The following is a 5,950-nucleotide window of genomic DNA, read 5'->3' on the forward strand; positions in this document are numbered from 1 at the left end:
AGGACCTTCAAGGTTGTAATCTTCGGATTACTCCCAATGCCACGGGCTAGTGCTGGCATGAATGGGGCCATGACACGGATGAATAAGTGACTGAGAAGATGGTGCAGTGGACAGGGTTTCAAGTTCTTGGATCATTAGAACCTTTTCCGGTGAAGAGGAGCACCTGTACAAGAGGGATGGGTTGCACCTGAACTGGAGGGGAACCTGTATCCTGGCCGGGAGGTTTCCTGATGCTACTTGGGAGAGTTTATACTAGTTTTGCGAGGGGCTGGGAACCAGAGTCCCAGCTCAGTGAGGGAAGGATCAGACAGATGGTGGATGTCAGGTAAAGTCTTGAAATAACAGGTATGATGGGTCGGACAGTTCGAAGTGCACTACTAAGTGAGGACAATATCACATCTGCACTCAGGACAGACATAGTGGAGGGGTCAGACACTGAGTCCATTTGGGTGGAACTCAGGAACAGGAAGGGTGCAATCACATTGATGGGATTGTAATGCAGACCCTACCCCCCCCCAATAAACACCAGGACATTGAAGAACAGATATGTAATCAGGTTAAAGAAATGTGCAAAGATTGTTGTAATGGGGGGTGGGGGGATTTCAACTTCCCTAATATAATCTGGGACCTTCCCAGTGTAAGGGGTTTGGATGGGGTGGAATATGTTAAGTGTATGCAGGAAGGTTTCTTAAATCAATATGTGGATGGTCCAACGAGAGGAGGGGCTGTCCTGGATCTGATGTTGGGGAAAGAGCCTGGCCAGGTGACTGACCTTTCAGTGGGTGAACAGTTAGGGAACAGTGACCACATCTTCTTAACTTTCAGGATAGGTTCTTCTGGGAGAGTTTTAAATTGGAGTAGGGCAAATTGTGAGGGCATTAGGGAGGAACTAAGAAGCATTACTTGGGAATACCTTTTTTCTGGCAAGTCCACATCAGACATGTGGAGGGTGTTTAAAGATCAATTGCACAGAGTACAGGAAAGGTATGCTCCTGTTAGAAGGAAGGATGAGGATGGAAAGATTAGAGAATCATAGATATCCAGAGAGGTGATAAATTTAGTCAAGAAGAACAAGGTAAAGTATGTAAAGCTTTGAAAGTTAGGATCAAATAGAGCACATTAGAGTTATAAAGAAACCAGAAAAGAACTAAAGAAGGGAATTAGGAAAGACACGAGGGGCCATGAAAAGTCCTTGGCAGGTAGGATTAAGGTGAATCCCAAGGCATTCTATACATACATCAAGAGTAAGAGGATTACTAGGGAGAAGGTGGAACCACTTAAGTGTATCACCCTGGGAAAGATTTCACGGCTAATGTAATGGGTTTTCGGTAGCAGCAGTGTTTGGGTTATGGCTAGAGATAACGGGGGCCTTGGAATGTGCGCCGTCCAATGAGGGGAGTGTGTTTTCCTTGTTATGTGCCTGAGTACAAGGTGATCTGGGTCTTTTGTTTGGCGCGAGATGAAGAGAGAAGATGCCAGAAAGGAGAGGTCGTAGACAGCAGGACGGAGTGGACTTAGAGTAGGGTCAGGAGTCGAGGAAGCCTAGGGAAATCGATAGACCAACGGAAGGGAAACCGTGAGCTTCAACTTGTGCACATTAGACTGTTTCATTAAAATGGGCCCTTTTCTTTTTGTTTTTCTTTACGAACTCTTTAGTCAAGTTGACAGTTATAAAGCTAAATCGTTTAATCGTTATGGCGTGCTGTCTGTTATTTCCTGATATTGATTTCAATGGGGGAGCAGATCACACAGCATCCACACAAACAAGAGGTTTTCCACCTCAGATTTCACACGTTTGGTGGGGCCAGAGACTGTCTTCCCTAGACTAACGCCATTGACCAAACCTGAGGGTTACAATTATGGGGGCTCGTCCGGGATTGATTTTGTTGGATGCTGTGTGATTGCCCTGTGCATTGAACTAGTGGGTTGTGTGTTTAAGTCTGTGCTAGTATGGCTGCTGACGGGGTTGAGCGGTGGTGTGCATCCACGGGGTTACTGGTAACGAATGCGTGTGTGTTGAGTGGGGTAGAAATTTGTACTCCATAAAAATTGTTAATTCAACTTTTAAGTACTATTAAAGCTGTTGACAAAGTTATGATTGTGGGGTGGAAGCTTGATAAAATGGCGGGCACATACCTTGTTTTAGTTCGGACTAGTGCTGACGTAACGGCAGAGGAACTTTTTGGTACTAATGGGCCCCAGGTGGGGGGGGGGGCTGAGGGTTGTCCATACATTCTGGAAAAAGGAGAGTGTAGTGGAGTGGACCGAATTGCGAGTTGAATCTCCTGTAGCTGGAGGTGGAGACTTCAAAGACAGGGTTCTCTCGTTTCTGAGGAGTGACAGGAAGAAGTAGTTGGATTTGGAATGTCCAATGAGTTCCCGTCCCCCAGTGAAGAGTGAGAATTCTGAGCTAGTATCAGCCCTTACCTCTCTGGTGAATATGAGGCCCAGTGCACAGGCAGAGGGTCCTAGTTTTTGGAAGCTAAGAATATTCTCTGGAATAAAGCCCACCCGCGACGGGGAAGAGGAGTATGTGACTTGGGCAGAGCAGGCCTCTCAGTTGTTAGATGAGTGGCAGTGCTCTGATGACGTAAAAGACAGAGATTGGTTGAGAGTTTGAGAGGTACAGAGGTCTCAAAGAATCAAGAGACCACTGGATAGGCTGGTCTATGTAGCACTGGGGAACAGAGTGTGGCCCCTACTGCTTTGGGGAGCTATGTCACAGCCTTTCACAACTGGGCTGGACTTTGTGCTTTGCATGGAGGGTTGGCAAATTATCTCAATGTCATGAGGACATGACTAAATTTGGTGGGGGGAGAATGTAACACCCTGGGAAAGGTTTCATTACTAACATAATGGTTTTTCTGTAGCAGTGTTTGGGTTATGGCTAGAGGTAACGGGGGCTATGGAATGTGTACCGTCTAATGAAGGGAGTGTTCTTTTCTTGGGATGTGCCTGAGGACGAAGTGATCTGGGTCTTTTGTTTGGCAAGAGATGAAGAAAGAAGTTGCCAGAAAGGAGAGGTCGTAGATAGCAAGATGGAGTGGACTTAGAGTAAGGTCAGGAGTGGATGAAGTCCGGGGAAATCGATAGAGGACCAACGGAAGGGAAACCGTGAGCTCCAACTTCTGCACATTAGACTGTTTCATTAAAATGGGCCCTTTTCTTCTTGTTTTTCTTTACTAACTCTTTAGTTAAATTAAGAATTATAAAGCTAAATCGTTTAATCGTTATGGTGTACTGTCTTGTTATTTCCTGAAACTGATTTGTAACGGGGGAACAGATCACACAGCATCCACACAAACAAGAGGTCTTGCACCTCAGATTTCACATATTTGGCGGAGCCAGAGACTGTCTTCCCTAGACTAACGCTGCCGGTCGAACCGGAGAGTTACACAACGATAAAGGGGAATATTTGCTTGGATGAGGAGAATGTGAGTGAGGTTTTGCTTCAATATTTACCAAGGATATGGAGGGAGGAGATCAGTGCTGAGTGTATAAATATATGAAATTGTTTGGAGGTCAAGGAGGAGGAAGTGTTGTGTCTTCTAATGAATATTAAGGTGGATAAATCCCCAGCACCTGATGAGATTTACCCCAGGTTATTGAAGGAGGCAAGAGATGAGATTGCTGAGCCTTTGACCAGTATCTTCATGTCCTCTCTAGCCACAAGTGAGGTCCCAGAGGACTGGTGAGTGGCTAATGTTGTACCTCTGTTTAAGAAGGGAACAAGGGAAAATCCTGGGACCTAGGGACCAGTGAGTCTCATGTCAATTGTAGAGAAATTGTGGAGAAAATTCTTAGGGATAGGATATATGAACACTTGAAAACCCGTGGCCTAATTAAGGAGAGCCAGCATGGCTTTGTGTGTGGCAGGTTTTGCCTTACCAACGTGACTTGAGTTTTTTGACAAGGTGATGAGAGAGATTGATGACGATAGAGCAGTAGATGTTGTCTACATGGACTTTAGTAAAGCATTTGACAAAGTTCCTCACGGGAAGCTAATCCAGAAGATTTAGATGCATAGGGTCCACAGCAAATTAGTTGTTTGGATTCAGAAGTTCTTTACTCAGAGAGTCGTGGATGCCTGGAGTGTGGTGGTAGAGGAAAATACAATAGAGTCTTTTAAGAGATATTTGGATAGGCACATGAATGTAAGGAAAATGGAGGGATATGGACATGATAGGAGAGATTAGTGTTTGGGTGTTTATAATTTGCTTTTTAGCTGGTTTGGCACAGCATTGTGGGCTGAATGGCCTGTTTCTCTACTGTACTGTTCTACGTAACACCATGAACTCCCACACACCACTGACTCCATCCACCCCATCCACCCATCGCCCCCATCCTGCTCCCACACACACAGTGTCTGCTCTGTCCCAGACCAGCCATTGGTACATCATATAGAGGATGGAGTGTGTGAGGGTGGGGTGTTTTCCCGCTGACACTGTTGTGCATGGGGATGTGTGGGGCTCCCTGAACACTGCGTGCTGGGCCTGAGGTCGGACAGTCTTGCTCTGGAGTCCTGTCACCATGCTCCCACTGAGATTCGACTGCTGCGGGGAGAACTGCAATTCTGGCCTTTTATTGTCATCACTCCTCGGCCTACCATCTCTTCCTCCCTCTTCCCTCTGCACCCCTTCCAATCCCCAACTCTTCTGCCTCCCCACACCTTCCCACCTCTCCCCTTGTCACCCTCTCTCCATCCCAGTCCTCTCCTTCACCCCTTCACAACCCTCCTCATCCTCCTTCCAGCTCCACCCCATCCCAACCGTCTCCCCGTTCCCACCTCTACTCCCTCCCCACCCTTGAGGGGCAGGAGCTGACCCGCAGCCCCAGGAGAGTGGGGAGGAGGGAGGGTCAGCCACAGCCGCTGTTTGATTAACTCAGGTATACCGTTGTCACCGTTCCAACAGTAATCTCCTCTGCACCTTCTCTAAGGCTTCCACATTCTTCCTATGAGGTGATCAAAACTGAACACAAAACTCCAAGTGTGGTCTAACTAGTTTTATAGAGCCGCAACATTACCTCGTGGCTCTTTAACTCAATGCCTCAACTAATGAAGGCCAACACACCATACACCTTTCGCTTCTTTTTATTTCAGATTTGGTTCTATTACTGTTAGAGCTTGTCATCTACATTCTGCCGGTGTGTTTTCAGGCCATTCGAGCGATCTGGCACGTTGCTGTCTCGAGAGGATTCCACGAGGCTATGAGTGATCTTTTTCTCTCCCTCAGCGATGTAGGCAGATGGGGCTGGAGCAAGGTTTAGTTGACATAGATTGTAGATTTGGACTACAATTAGTTTTTAAGATGTGTTCTATTTCTAGTTCTGGTTGCGTTTTTTTCTTGTTATTGCTATTGGGTGATTTTTGGATCAGGTGGCCTGCAAATATTGGAACAGTGAGCTGAACTGAAAAATGTCTTTTGCATTTTATATTCTGCGCTTTTGATCTTTTTTTTGTTGCCATTTGCACTTGGGGAGAAGGGGGTTTTGATATTTGATGTTTTTCTTTGATCAAGTTGGTTCCATGGTTCTTGGTTTCGTGGCTGTCTCTGGGGAGACAGAGACAGGATTATATACTGCATACATTCAGTTGCGAGGAAAAGTTTGTGAACTCTTTGAAATTACCTGGTTTTCTGCATTAATTACTCACAAAATGTGGTCTGATCTTCATCTATGTCAATAATAGACAAACACAATCTGCCTAAACTAACACCAAACAATTATACTACTCCTCATCAATATTGAGTACAGCATTTAATCAACCACTCTATATTTTAAAAAAAAGTATGTCAGCCTCTGGGGTAATGCCTTCTACAATAGCTATTTGGAGTCAGGTGTTCCAATCAATGAGATGAGATTAAAGGTGTGGGTTGTAGAGGTGCCCTGCCCTATAAAAAAACACAGGAAGTCAGGTTACTGACAAAGCCTGCTCTTCTCAAGAAAGATC

The 5,950-nt window shown here is 45.7% G+C and overlaps 1 non-coding gene across 1 annotated transcript; it reads right to left on the reverse strand.

The window, feature by feature from the left end:
• Window positions 1–4,492: 4,492 nt before the first annotated feature.
• LOC134348817 (small nucleolar RNA SNORD89) lies at window positions 4,493–4,602 on the reverse strand. The gene has a single exon (XR_010018493.1). It is a non-coding gene; the product is annotated as a small nucleolar RNA SNORD89 (small nucleolar RNA).
• Between the last annotated feature and the right edge of the window lie 1,348 nt (window positions 4,603–5,950).

The sequence above is a fragment of the Mobula hypostoma genome, chromosome 6 (assembly GCF_963921235.1).
Source record: "Mobula hypostoma chromosome 6, sMobHyp1.1, whole genome shotgun sequence".
Classification (NCBI taxonomy): domain Eukaryota; kingdom Metazoa; phylum Chordata; class Chondrichthyes; order Myliobatiformes; family Myliobatidae; genus Mobula; species Mobula hypostoma.